Genomic DNA, 15,530 nt, shown 5'->3' on the forward strand with positions numbered 1-15,530 from the left:
AAAAAGGACCGCTTTTAATATAACGGTGTTAATATAATATTAACGTAAAAATTTTGCAAATAAAAGATTTACATATGTAACGATATACAGCACACTTTCGCAAAATATAAATTAATTCTGCATGAATCTCTGATTGCTATGTTTGTCAGCGCAAAGTTTGGGTCGCCTGTTATCGCGCCGCTGATAGGAACTGCTTCTTCCGTTAAAGAGAAGATTTAAGAAGTTGCGAAGGAAATTAATGCCATCACGTTATATATGTTACCCATCTCTATTGTCTTTCTTGCTTATAGGAAAAATCTTTTGTGCCCCATTTCGAGAATAAAACTTTCGTCTAGCGTACATTAAAGGGAATCCTTTAGTATCGGCCAGAAGCAGATAAGAACGTCGGAATTTACGGCGTGTAAGCGACGTCACAGAGAGCGGCCAGTAAACTGTCGTCGTAATTATTCGAGAGCGTCGCGATTCAGACCAACATAAATATAACACTAGCTCGAGATTAACGATTGGCGAGTAATTGCACGCACACGGGATGAAGTACTTTCAATCCTCGAAATAAGACGATAAATTTCGGAACATCGCGAAGAACGTAGTAATAGATCCTCAAGATTATATTTTCATTATTCTATTCACAAAATCCAAAAATAAATGCCATTGATTAATAAATTCTATAATATTGGTTTTTCAATCAATTACGTGATATTTATTTAATATCTGATATCCCTCACGTATCGGATTATATTACACACACGCATACACACACACATCTATACTGATATTTATTATTTTATTATTGCATATATCCTTCCTATATAGAAATTTATATTCTTTAGAACTTGAAAAATATCGTCACGTATGTATCATTTTCCACTATTCAATGATAAGTGAAAAAAGAAAAAGGACGACGTTGATATGACGAAATTGGATTTAATAGCGAGTGCTCACGATCGCTCTTATATAAGCCGCTCTCATATAAGTACCGGAGACTCCTCTCGTAAACGCGCTCATTATTGAAAGCATGATGAACGCGTATCGCGAAAATATCATCGACGAGAAACGCCGATTCGAAAATCGAGTCGCACGGCCGTTGTCGTAGTTGTCGTCACGTCGCCGTGCTTGGTCGTCGGAGATCAGTGATTTCTCGCGCGCGCGAGGGTGGCAAATCGAATCTCTGAGGACGTTCGCGCGATCAGAAGAAGATGGAAAAGCGAGGAAAAGTCGAAGGGCCGGGCTCGCCTGAGGGTATCGAGAGGTGAAGAGGTATAGAGAAAGCCAGCGGGTGAGGGAGAGAAAGAGGGTTGGAAGACTGGATGAGGGTTTGGGCGACGTGCGAGCGTACAAGGGGGATCCAGGGGGTAAGGTGGATCGTCGGAAGGGTGACGAACGGGGGAGGGTTGAATCGGCGCTTGCGTGGTACTCGGTCCTATCTACTTGTCAGCCAAGCAAAGCTGCCACCACCCCGGCGCTTTGCCTCTCTCTCTCTCTTTCTCTTTCTCGCGGCGCCGCGCTACTCGATAACAAACTCTACAGTACCAGTACTGGCACGGTACTCCGGACCACCGGATCGCCCACTGTCCGTCGCCGATCACCGGTGGGACATCGGTAACGCAAACGAACGAACGGACGAAAGAATCGCGATCCACGTGATGATTTTACGATCTCAGTTACGCGCGCAATAATTTGGGACTTACATGCTCGATTACGTAATTTTTCCCCCGTTATTTTCGCGAGAGAACGAGTGCACCGGTAAATCTTCCGACTCTCGCGTTTCTTCATCTTCCCTCCTCCCTCCTACCCTCTTTCTGAAAGATCCTCGTGAGATATGTCTTCGATCGGAGCGTGCGTTAAAACGCGCGTGTTGATTGATGCGATCGCGAAGATTGACTGAGACAACTTGAAAGTTTTATTCTTTTTCTTTCTAATTATCTTCACCTTTGTTCTTCCAATTTAAAACTGTTTGCGATCCACTAAATCTACATAAATTTGTTTCTGAAAGTTTCTATAATCAATTTAAAAAATTTAATCGTGCTCGCGCAATACGTTTGTATATCTAGTTTACAAAATTAAAATCGTACCTTATTTTGTTGGTCAGGCAGATGAATGAAACTTTCAGTATGAATATGGGTTCAGTGGATGCATGCGTTATTTGGCAGAACCAGGGCTAAATTTCCTACGCGCTGGTTTCACCAACGTCGATTAACGCAAACCGTGATTGACTGAGGGTCGATTCTAGTAACGTCGCTTAGGGCTTTGATATCGGTTAAGTCAATTTTCTCTCTCTCTCTCTCTCTCTCTCTCTCTCTCTCTCTCTCTCTCTATTCATATCGTAGATAGAACTATAATCTACAAAGAGATAGCCAATCGTTGAGCCAAGTTTACTCGACCTACATGATTGATGTAATTCGGCCCAACTCCATCTATGTTGCAAAGAGGGCTGAATGACATGTTGATTAGCGCACTTGGGAAATATTCCCGTTGACAGCATGTCTAGATTATATCTATATTACAACCGATACGATCTGCAGAAAAATAAAGGATCGATTAAATCACGGTCAGCGTTGATCAACGAGTCTGGGAAACCTGCTTTTTTGAGGCTGACTTTTGTTCGTTCTGAAAAAGACGGTCGACGGCATGGAGATCGTCCGTCCACTTTCCCGTTCTCTTTGTGCGCTGCTGGTTATGGTGTATAACTTGTTGCTCGCGGGCAAACGAACGTGCAGTGACCGCGGATTGCAATTTTATATCTTCGGATCGGTCGCCGATGGCAGATTGCCATGTCTGCTTTCGGAGATCCTTTTTTCTAGTTGCGTTCCCCGTCTCCGTTCGAATCGGCGATAAAAATGAAGAGCGTTTGTTCCATCGACGCGCGTTTGTTACTCGGAAGTGAAGAGGATGGGGGAGGAAACGAGGCAAAGAGAAGAAAGAGAAAGGATAGAGCAGAAATATCGTAAAGGATATACGGGATCCTGGTCCCTGTCGACCGACCTTCCTCGTTATTTGCGGCTTAGGACGGCTGCGGAGCAAACATAGTCGTCGCGACCATCCTCCGATATTTGCCACCGCGATTATCCCGCTTTCTCTCGCAAGATCGTGGACACTCGCCGTGACGACCTCCCTCGACCTCCGAACCGAGAACTCGATCGCCCATCGACGGAACATGAGTATCAGACAAATTGAAAAGTTTGAATTCTCTCGAGTCTCGAAATCTTGATCTCTTCTCTCGCAAGAGTTCAAATCGACTACGGGATATTATCCATTGATCGAGATTATACCACGGAAATGAAGTTTCTCTCGGTTTAGGATAATTTCCAACTCAGTCACGATCGACATCGAAGAATGAGGGTGCTTCGCGATAAGGAGATTTGCTAGGACGAGAGAGAAAGAGAAAGAAAGAGAAAGAGAAATAATGCCCTGTTTTCATAAACTTTAATTAAAATTAATCGTGGTTCAACTGATATTAGGCTGCCGCTATCCAGAAATGGAACTTAAAAAAAAAACAGAAAGAATTGCTTAATTGTTAGCTAAGTTCAATTAATATTTTTGAGAAATCAATCTACGACATTCTACGACAAAACAACGTTTTGAGAACGATTCTCATTTCGCGGCAGTTTTAGTTCCGTTCACGTGTTTTAGTGCTTCCACGCTTGCTTTGTGCTTTCTGTCTCACGCACAAAAAAAATTCGATTTCGCGGAATGGTGCGGTGGGATGACAAATTGAATTTTTCTCAGTTGTCCTCTACCAACCCCGGAGGGGCCTAGTCCGTTCCTCACGAAGGGTTTTATTTATTAAAAAAAGGCCGAGGCTCGTGCTAAGGCGCGCGCATCTCACTGTCGAGGCTGACACTCGATTTCAGGAGCAAACCGCGAGTGCGATAAATTGACCGAGTAAACAATACAAAAGCTCCTTACGGTTTTCCCGTCGCCATCATCCCTCGGGTCTGAGAGAAAGTGATGAGAATTAACTAATTACTGTGTTAAATATAGGTGAACTTGTACTTTTTAATGCGTTGTCATCAATAAAGAGCGAATTTCTCACAAGACGCGAATGTGCGCCAAGGAGATTATAAGTAGTTACGAATCGTATTGGTCTGACCGTGACCGCCTTTTTTCACTACTTAAAATTCTGCCGTCGACCGGTCGTGGGTTTCTTAACCAAGTTTGATAACGTGGGAAGATTAAGTAGCTATGGTTAAGTAGCTATCAAGAAATAACGAGGTTTAATTAATATCTTCTTTCCATTACGTTTCTTTTAGATATTAAGTGTTTATTGAAACTTAAGTGATATCGGATGCATCGGATGCATAGTAGGTAAGAACTTTCTTCGAATTTTCGGAAAAATATTTTTTGCATAAATTTAAGTTATTCGAGATAAAGTGTTCAAGATTCTCATTCTTTTCAGTGCCAATTTCAACAAATAAGAATTGAACTGAATAAGAATTTTTTTCTATCGAGTTCCGATTGTTTTGCAGATCGCGAGGAAAAGTCGTACTTCTACTTTCAAGGTTTTCTCAATAATAAGTGCACTCCTTTTTAATAGCAACTATGCTATGAAATTAAGAAAAAATAAGTATTCAGGCATCGCATCGAATACACCTCACTCCTAACTTTACAGCGCCGAGAACTTTTGTTAGCCGCTTCTTGTGTCTTGGCAAACTGCACGAGTTAAACAGTTACGAATTGCTTACACTCGACGGTACTACCCGTATTTCTCCCACGTCCCAAATCCCGTCGCTGATTTGTAACGTCCTTTATTGCGAATGGATTTCAGGGAACAATAAAATCTCAAACTGTTACGCTCTCCACTGGGTGAAACTAATTTTTCTATCATTTAGAACTCCGCCATGAATTCTCTTTAAAGCCGCACGCTCCAGAAAGCTATGAAAAAATTGGATAGTTAAAGATTAAAGTTCATATGCCGCCAATACTTTTCGTTATTTGATACTTTTCACTTTATTATTGAATTTTTAAAAACAATTGTATTTAATAACAATCATAAAATATTACAATTCTAATTATTGTTATTAATTAGAAATTATTGTATTATATGTATATATAGATATATAAAATACTAATTATAAAAATAAAAAACTTTAATTTATTTTTATTGCCATTTATAGTATCTTCTTTATACGTATATTATAGAAATTTTTAATTTAACATACTTAAAATTGCCGGTAATTTCAAGATGCAGAAATACTTCATAATTTCTCATTAAAAAATCTCATTTTTTCCCCAGAGCAGTTCTTTAATTTTCAAACAAATAAAGAGGCATGAGCTACGTGCTCCATCGGGTAGATTTAATTCGCATTCTTCTTGCCGAGAACTTGCCACTGATTTGCGACCCTTTTTCGACCGCAGCGAACATTCCGAAAAGCTATGAGAACTTAGAAATTACAGACCTCTTCGAGTGAACCTAACGCATATACATATATTCTTCAGCGTCCTTAGCGAGGATTCTTCTAGCGAGTTTCTACTAGAACTGCTTGAAAATTTTTACACTTGACTTTTTAGAAAATAACGAAACGTGTATCACAAAGTTAAAAATACAGGATCAACCAAACATGATGTTTCTACTTGGAACTTTTACAAATTCCGAAAAGTGAGAAGAAATCTTAGAAAATAAATAGTCAGGTAATTCGTAGCAGGCTTAATTCATGTTTCATATTTTTCTCTTTCTTTTTCAACTGTAATTTATTTTAAAAAATAAACAATCATAAAGATTGATATTCATGTAGATATAATCCATCACTTTTTCTCTTATTTTCGTCATTTTGCATACCAAAATTTCGAGGACTAATTATTAAAAAGATTCTTCTAGATCCTTTATCCCTTCTCTTAATTAATTTTTCAATGTCCAGCAATCTTTCAGGCAATTTTCTATAAGGGAACATTTTCTCTTTTTCGACCCCTTGTAACTACATTGCTTACCAGGCAGCTTTCGAGGCCTTGTTGCGCAGTAGCGTCGAAAGTTGGTTTCCCTTCGAGGAGACGATCATTCAAGAATGGGTTCTGTTACACGCTTTGTTTGTTCCTTCCCTAAAAACGTCGGTTCGGCCCGGCGACCGTTTAATTTTCCTTCGACGCTTCACGCGATGTCGGCAATTTCCGAAAGGGTCGTTAACACGGATCGTCAATCCTCCTTTGTGCTCGTCGCCAATAGAAAGGGGTTACCATCTTCTTATCACAAGCAACTAACGCGACACCCTTTCGGATCTATCAAGGGAGACAGATATGAGGACGCATACGGGATTCCAACAGAAATAGCAGACTTAGCCATTTTCGAAGGTTCAAATCATCGTGGTATTTTCTATCTCCCTTTCTCTCTTTTCTCTTTTTCCTTATCTCTCTCTCTCTCTCTCTCTCTCTCTCTCTCTCTCTCTCTCTCTCTTTCGCTTCGATATCGAAAGAACGACAGGAGGAAAGGGGGCAGGGCGACTAATTGGAAAGCCGACGCGGGGATTAAAGATTTCCCGGACCCGCCCTTTTCTCTCGCAGCGGCGGTGGCGCTTAACTGAAATTACGTCAACTGGCGAGTGCGGTTGCACATTATCGACCGACGTAATTGGGTATTCGTTAGAAATAAATGGCCGTTAATGCAATTTTCGGCAGGTATATATATATAATATATACCTGCCGAAAAAATATATATATCTGTGTCCTTCTCTCTTTTTCCCTCTTCCTCTCTTTCTCTCTCACACTCTCGCTAATAATGCACCGATCCAAGTCACGTTAACTAAAACGATGAAAACATTACAAACTCAATAGCGCACATGGTCTTCCCTCTTCCGCTGTAATGACCGGATGATTTAATCATTTACTGCACCGGCGAGAGTCACCAAGATGCTAACACGCTAACAGAGGGAAAACCCGCTGCAAATCATCGTCGCGAAAATCGAGCACAACGTCGTCGCTGCGGTATACTCGCCGTCTCGTCGTTATGTCCCAGCATCGTTAACACTGAAGACAGTCTTGTGATAAATTTCCGGCACATAGCGAAATAAATTGCATCGTGGATCATCAGGTAGGTTCCTCTCCCTTTTGAACTTCATTTCGTAAAATTACGAGACTTGCAATAAAGGTGAGAAGAAGGTGTTATATAATATACATTATATAATAAATCTCAAGATATACGCATCCAATAAAATTAAAGTCGTATAGAAACAAATAAGAATCCTCACACGTTTACGCGTTCATTGTGATAAGCAGAATTTCAATTATATGAACCAAAAGCTCAAAATTTTAACTACTTTTTTTTTAATAATCAAAATGATCGTATTTCTATGTTTTAAATTCCAGTTTTATTTCATCGCCATTTCATAGCCATATAACAAGCAAAATAATTGATTATCTTAACATGAGCGCAAACTTGCTAGTCATTGTCTAATATTACAAGTCTTATGATTTCGCGAAATACGGTACCACGTTAAAATTTCCTATCACGTCTCCATGTACAATTTTATGGTGGTTGATTCGATTGTTGCCATAGTATACCAGCAAACCGACAATACTTTCGGAGCGACCTCACGCTATAATGGCGGTCGTGTAATTATCTGCAATGCATACTGCATTTAATGTTGTTTGGATGTCAATGCCGCGAATAGAGGGGCAACGGGATTGGTAATTGTTGTTTACAACGCACCGCCGCGCGTCATTGTGCTATGATGACAGCGTCCTGATGTATAGTGAACGCTGTGCGCTGATGGGAACTGACGAATTTTATTAGTGATGCGGAAGAGAAATTGATCAAATTGTCAATTGTCACATGTAGCTTATCCGGCGTGTGCAGTTACCAAAAAAAAAAAAACTGTTTGTTCCATATTTCGTGGCACAGTTAAAAGCTGAACAACATTACGGCAATCCAAAACAGATATTTTTTATTAAACTCTTTTTATGATATGATAATTTGACGTAATTATTACATAATTCATGATTTTTATAATTTTTTCTATTCCTTATACCGCTATTACCTCCATTTATGTTTTAATACACGTCGCAGTCTTGATATTTCAATGCGGAATTAATTGCAGCGCGGAATGGATTTCACCATCGCAAACAGCGATCGGCTTAAATCCGGTTTACGCAAATAACCCGATTCAATACACTTTGGCAAACAATGAAATGCCATACACAACTGCTATATATTTTTAGAATTATTCCGACGGTCTACCGCGAATGCTTTCCCGTGTTGTTCCGCTGATGGCGAATAGAAAATTATGCGATCATCCTCGCCCTTAAATCGCGCTGCGCGAAAGTTCGATTAGAGCAACTGCGGCTACACGATCTCTCAATCCCCGTGAAATTCAATATTCTAACGTCGTAGAAGTGGCCCAGTATCTTCTAATGTCAATATATATTATCTCGCAGCTGCTCGCTTATGTATAAGGGTCGCACGTATCTTTTGCACGCGGTGCGGCGGTATTCGCGCGAAGCTGGATATACGATAGTCAATATCGTCTAGGCAGATTAACGATCGAATCGTTCACACTAGATTGATATTATATTTGACTTTCTACCGATCCCGCCGCCACGTTCTGCCTCCCTGCATCAGTGCGGCAGAGGATTCTGCGTGCGGTTAATAAGTAAGAGCAAAGTCAAAGAGATAAGCCATGATAACCGGTGCGCGATCTCGTTAAATCTAAAACTTTACGCCCATATTTCAACGCTGTTCTTTATTAACTTTGCATGCGCAGGAAAAATTTACAGCGATACATATTCTTGAATGTATTAAACAAATTACAAGATTTGCATCAGTTATGAAAAATGTTATTTTTTGGGGCACAACGTATAAAATATGTAAGTGTAACTATTACAATGTATGTCTGATATATGTATATATTTCTTTCATTATATACTTGTATATATCGTTATAAAAAGATAATGGAACGCGGTTTGACTTTTACATACGTATAACGCTATTACAGCCTGTAATAAATGATAGACACGGACGACGTCAACGTCGAAAACATTTTTGACACGCGCTGCGAAAAGCGCGCAGCAAATTTTTGGGGACGCGGAAAATAAACTGCCTGAACCTTTTTCACGCTTTGAAATCCAGTTTTTCCGCATGCAACGCGGTACAAATGTATCTCGGTTGAAGTATCTGCCGTGACGTAGAGGTGCAAAGCTTATCCGTTCCGGGCAGCTTTTGGTATTAATCTGACTGGGTATAAATCTCTCGCTAATCCACGTAACGTTGTAACCCCGGCTATAGCGCTACATTGACGCTGCTGTTGTTACTGTAGCGAGAAATACGGAACTTGTTGAATACACGTATTCGAGAAGTCCGCTGTTACAGAAAAGTAGTTGAAAGTAACTCGCGATTACCCATCTGCTTTTACAGCCGATCGATCGACCCTAAGTGCTTCCTTTAAAAAGAGAAATCGAGCAATTCGCGGATCGCGCGAGTGGTACGACTAATTTAAATTTTAACCGGCCAGATTCCCAGGAGAGAAATAATTGCATCAATCCTCTTTAACAACTCAAAGACTGCTTTGCAGATTATCTGTCTTATATTGAAGAAAAAAATCTCCGTTTCGTGTTATACGAAAATGATCTTTCTCGTAAGAAAAAAAAATTATTCGATCGTTCACAATTTATCAGTTATCTTTTGACTTGTCGTTTATAAGAACCACGATGACAAGGCATGAATAATCTCACCGTATATCCGGTCTTCGTTGCTACGATGTGGCTATTTTTAACCAGACCTTTGCACCTTTTTCCGACCTTAAATCGCTTTGCATAAGGTGTGGAATAATTCAGACGCGACGGCTTTTTGCATTTGCAGGGGCAGTCGGTTTTCACGAGGGAACGAGGTCGGACGGAAGCACCGGAATTTTTCCGGAAATTTTACCGCGACGATCTCCGTCGTACGTGACGATTGAATTTGCACTCACGGTCGTCGGAAGCAGTCGCACAGCGTTTGCAGACTAAACCGAGCAATCTAAAATTATAGGAGCACCTGGACGGCGATGTTACGTACGAGACAGACAGAGAGGAATATTTTATCTTCATCCGCGCGCGTCATCATTAATTTTCTTTCTACAAGGGTCACCGAGGAGCACTTTAACTCCTGTTGAAAATACAAAGCCGGACATTGTGTCATTATCACGCGCGTCAACGAGTCACCGCAACGACATCGTGATGTAATCTTTATCTTAATCCTAATAAGTTAATACTCGCTGTTGATTGATGTTTATTTCGGAAATCGATGTAACCAATTCGTGCGTTAATTATCGAGGCTTTGCCCTACATTTCGCTTCACGGAAATAATCGGCAACAGCTCGTTTCCGGTTTCGGGCGGAGAAGGGTAAGGGGACCGTCGGCTGGACCGAAGAAGCGCATCTCGTAACTTAATTAGCGAGAGAAGTTGAGGTCTTTTTCCATCCGTTTCGATCATTTACCGGATACAGGCGATTGTACAAAGTGAGGCGTTCCGGCTGTAAATTGAATCTTTCGTATCCCGATTTCATTTCTATTTCTTAACAGGATAATTCGAGCTTCTTGCGCGTGCATGGGGTATAAAATACTATTAGCCTAAGTATTCTTTACTGTCTTCCTATCTCTCTCTATACCTCTTTTTTTAATTCTGTTGCTATCATAATTTATAAAAATTTACATAAAAACTTTGAAGAGAAGCACTGTTTGAAATTAATGTTATTTAATAAAGCTAAATAAAGCTTACTCTTTTTCATATTTCCGTTACATCACATTTCGCTTGCCCATACTCCTGTGCCTATCCTTCTATAAATAATATTCTCATGTCCCACATTATTATGCTCTTCGACTTTCATCCCAGACTATAAATCTTTTAAGAGGAACTGCACGTGAGAGACACTCATGAATTAATTATTTTTTCACATTCAGTAACGCGAATTTATATTTCACTGCCGTACAGATCGAATAATATCCTTTTTTCAGTTTACAAATCCAGCATTTCTAAACAGAAAAGGCACTTCACCTGTCTCGTTTCACCTACTTGTACATTCTAACCTGGGATCCTCGAAACCCTCGGGTCACACTCAAACGATCTGTGTGACAACACCGACCCGATCCAATTGAATATAACCGAATAGGGAACGCGTCACAGAGTAGCGACGGGAGAGATGTTTTCTCTGACGCTGGAGAGACGCCGCTCGTGCTGCGTCCTCTATTTCGTGTAAAGCGATGTAAAGTATATACCACCGCTTCAAGTAGTGTGAGATTTTTAATCTTGGGAAGAGCTCCGTCCTTCCGGACGGCACACCGGCGAAGAATACAGCGAAACTTTATCAACCGTAGCTTCGGAGATGGGCCGTCGCCATTACTTACAATTCTCTGTTATTAATCGCTACGTCGACGGTGCATTATAATACGTTGAGCTGCTATTTAATTTGGCGAACGTTTAACCGATAATTTTTAACCGATAATTACGAGACATCCGTCTCTCGTGAATATCGGTTCCTACGCAAAGCTCACGCCGTATTTCAATAAACGACGATTGCAAACTTTTCATTAATATTAAAATAAATAAATCCAGCACGAAGGCACCCTTCATATTTATGCGGCAATATATATATCTTGGCGTAAATTAATTTTAAAAATACGAATTATACGTGCCCGCAGTGGATAAAGAATGTATTAATAAATTCGCGATATCTTTGCGAAGATTTAAAAAGAGTTTCTACGTTTCTACGTTTTCAGAAGTTTCTTGCCTCAAAGGAGAAAATGTAATGTAATGTAATATTATTTTCATGAGAAAAAGAAAGAGAGAGATAATTATTCATTTATGTTTGAAAACGCGTTACTTAAATTTTTTAAAGATACCAACAGCTTTATGCATTGTAAAACGTTCAAATAATGAGAAATAATTATTATCTTTTAACATTGAATTATAGATGCGGATAGCACATCAGAACTGAAAATAAACCTAAATTTTTAAGCGACATTGTGCATCTAAAAGTGAATTTAAAAAATACTCATCCAAAAGCTTCTATCAACCGATCACAATTCTTTTATTGCCTGCAGAATAAAACTGGATTTTATTCCAAAGAGAACGTATAAAACGTACCGCTGTATTATGCAAATGTGCCACTTAATCCATTTGTTAGAATATTAACGTGCTTCCTCGACTAGACGCAGTCGGGATTCTAAACGTGAGCACAGTGCACAGTGCGGGGCATCCATATCCCCTTATATATTTAAGATTGCTATACTGCCTTTATATGTCTCCTCCACAAATCATATGGCGATGAATTTTGCGCGCACCCGACACTTCCGCCAATAAAAGTGGCAAAAAATACAAGCGGAAAAGCACACAGCGACGATAACGACAACAACGACGACACGCGAATGCCACCCAGGACATATACCGGAGATATACCTTAACGTACTCTTCCGACTTCTGATGCGAATTCGCAGTTAGATTTTCCAGCGTGTCGCGCAAAAATCTTTCGAGCTCCGCGTAAAACTTTATTTATCACGTGATCTCATTTTGCATCGATCACATTTTCATGTTTCTACGCGGATGTATTTTCCCATAGGCGTGCATTGTTCAATTCGCTTCAATTCGCTCGCGGGCACGCAGCGAGACAAACGCAGGTGGGACGTATCAGAATTAAAAAAACCAGGCAGCTCTCAATCTATATCAGACAGCTTTCTCATAAATGTGTGATTTTTAACGTAATACAATTTTAACGTAATTAAATGTGAAAAAAAAAAATAGAATAAATATTGCACAATAATAAACAGTAAAATATTCCTATATATAAACTTATTCTAATAAAATTATTAAATTTTAGTTGAATAAATAATGTAATAATGTAAGAAATATAAATAATGTCTATTAAAACCACGATTTTGTCGAAATGTGAGAAATATTTACAAATCATTTTGCTGCACGTCTTTTTTCTTTCTTGTACATTTATTGTACAGATCTAATTAGATCCCGGGCACAGTATATAATTTGTAAAGTTCATTTGATAGCTTGTAAAAATTAAGTACGTAATAATCTCTGACCGTGTAATGAAAAACTGTACGTGAGTAACGTGAGAGTGTGCTGCCAGTTACGAGGAATTTTAATTAGCGTATAGGAAAAATTTGAATTAGCACAACGCGCGATGCGAATTATGGGCGATAATTTCTCGCTTGCGATCTCGCCATTTTTGTCGCAGTCGAGTATAGCGTGTATATCTCGTTATGGATGCGGCTTGTAAAATTCACGGAAAAAAACCCGGCGAGATTGCGCACCAAGATCGTTAATTGATAAAACTAATCACGCCGCTCGCGCGCAACCGCGGTGCAACAATTGGACGGCTTTTTCCCCCAGTAGAGATTTAACGCGGTTTTTTTGTCAATTTTGAGTTAAGAGTGGATCATGAGCGCGCGCATGTAAAGCCGTTTTGATGTAAAATGAAACTCGAAATGGACTCTAGCAGTGTAATCGGGCCATGGTCGTTTGTTTTGCAAAAGACCGCCGCCACTGACGTCACTATACTGATGCTGTTAACGGTATATCGGCAACACTAATTTCATTTACACTCAAAAATATTATTGAAAACTTTAAAAAGTAAAAACCGAATTCTATGATAACATGTCTTATAAGTTTCCTAAGATACATTAAGTATGATGTAAATGTTATCACAACTGTTATCGCATTTTTTATATTATAAAAATTTTTTATCTCCAACCTTAAAAAAAGTCAAATATGTAATTAATTTTTTAAATAGATTTTTTTACATCATCGTTTCTTTTCGCATACTTCTTAATCTGTTTGTTCTTTCACGCGGTTAATTAATTCACGTCGGAAAATTTATTTTAAAAATGTTAAACACGAGTCTCTCTTCTTTTAGTTAAGAAAATTACTTACAGGCAATTCAAAGTCCTGTAACATCCCGTTTAAAAAAAGTGCCTTAAATTACGTGCGGTCTTAAGACGACACATCAATTCTTACGTTCGCACCTAGACACAGCAGATCGCGTCTGTAACGGAAGCGAGATGGGGATTTTAGCAGCCTCCGTCATTAAAGTTCGAAGTTCATTAGAGGTTCTCCGGCACCGGCGGAATAACTTTCCCCTAAGTTGTTACACTGTTCTCTCCCTCTTGTGCGCGCCTCCCCCGTCTCCCCCGGAGAACTTAAAAGTCTTGTTCCCGGCTGCTCCTCTTCCGAGAGGATACCTCTCTCCCCTCGACCATATCTTCGGCGCGGGTCATGTCATTTTAATGACACGTTTCCGATTGCTTTCGCCGAGAGAAACGTCAGTGAGGAGCGTCGACCGACGAACGCGCAATGGGATTAAGGAGAGAACTGAGTTTAGCGTTCGCCCCCTTTTGTTTTCTTTCTTCGAGGGCAATGCCACGGCAGGATGATATAACACCAGGTGTCAGCTGGCGGTCTCTGTCTCTGTTTGAGAAGGATATAGAAATTCGCCTTTGAAAACTAATAAAGCCTAATCTAGATTTACAGAAGGTGCGACTGAGAACAGAGCACCGCGATGCACGTGGCTCGGTTTTGGAATTTGGATGAAATTGTGTCATACGGAGAAAAGTATAACAATGCATTTGCAACATACACGCGTATGCACTCGTCAGTATGTTGCAACACACAGTTGCATGCCCAGCTGTACATTATCCGTCGCGACCGATGCATTCACACAACACGCAATTGACAGGTTTTAGAATTTCTGTAAACCGGATATAATTCCGCGCGCGATATTTTTTTCAGTGGCCGTAGTTTTAACGTCGACGCATCGCATTTGTTAACTAAGACACTACCCGATTTTTTACCAGATTATAAGATATAAAAATTTTTCATAAAATATACATAAATCTATAAAAATCTATAATGAAATACATGATATCTCGGAAAGTGCTGTTTATTGAGTCGGTAAATAAAATATATCGTACTTCCATAAATAATAATTAAAACAATTTTGTTGTATGTTTTGTGTAAGAAATAAAGTTTTATACAGAATAAAATGTATATTTAAATAAGAAATATCGTTAAAAACATGTATAAGATTCTCAATGCACGTAATATTAGAAATCAATAGAAACCACCGTTGTGTCGCACCTCATCGCTACCTTATTATTACGACATATGTACATTATTATTGAACGAACGTTTGAATTTCTGAAATAAAATCCATGCGAATGGACGGACGTTGACGCACATTTTAATTAACGTCACTTTGGGATGAAATAATCTACTTTTTTTTTTAATCTCTATTATCGTGCCGCGTACAGTTTCGACGGACTGATCGAAAGCCCCGTGGATTTTCGGCATCATGGTTTCGGTCGCGTTTAAGCGACGCGTCCGAATGTATTCATCGATCATATGCGAGAGAGTTAAATGCACCGGTGTGTCGTTCGCGCAATTTGACAAGGCAGTGCTTTCGGAAAATCGATTTGCCGGTAACATGTGGGTCGATGTCACCTGCAACGTGATGCCACATTGGCCATCATAGACAATTTATTATCGACCTTCCGGCAAAGACTTTTTGCCGATATGGACTGAGTTCATTGCATCTTTCATCTAAACGAGATTCTTTCGAGGTGTA

The 15,530-nt window shown here is 39.7% G+C and overlaps 1 protein-coding gene across 5 annotated transcripts in view; it reads left to right on the plus strand.

The window, feature by feature from the left end:
* The first annotated feature begins 1,535 nt into the window (after window positions 1-1,535).
* Window positions 1,536-15,530, plus strand: part of 5-ht1 (serotonin receptor) — a 109,813-nt gene continuing 95,818 nt past the window's right edge. For 2 of the 5 annotated variants that reach the window (XM_071784664.1, XM_071784669.1), the window contains exons 1-2: window positions 1,545-1,743; window positions 6,763-7,018. The gene's annotated coding sequence lies outside the window, so the exon portion shown is untranslated. Of the gene's footprint in view, window positions 1,744-5,148; window positions 6,283-6,338; window positions 6,564-6,762; window positions 7,019-15,530 lie in introns of those variants that run through there. The other 3 variants (XM_071784665.1, XM_071784667.1, XM_071784666.1) reach the window with 3 other exon arrangements.

Source organism: Temnothorax longispinosus, chromosome 7 (assembly GCF_030848805.1).
Source record: "Temnothorax longispinosus isolate EJ_2023e chromosome 7, Tlon_JGU_v1, whole genome shotgun sequence".
Lineage (NCBI taxonomy): Eukaryota > Metazoa > Arthropoda > Insecta > Hymenoptera > Formicidae > Temnothorax > Temnothorax longispinosus.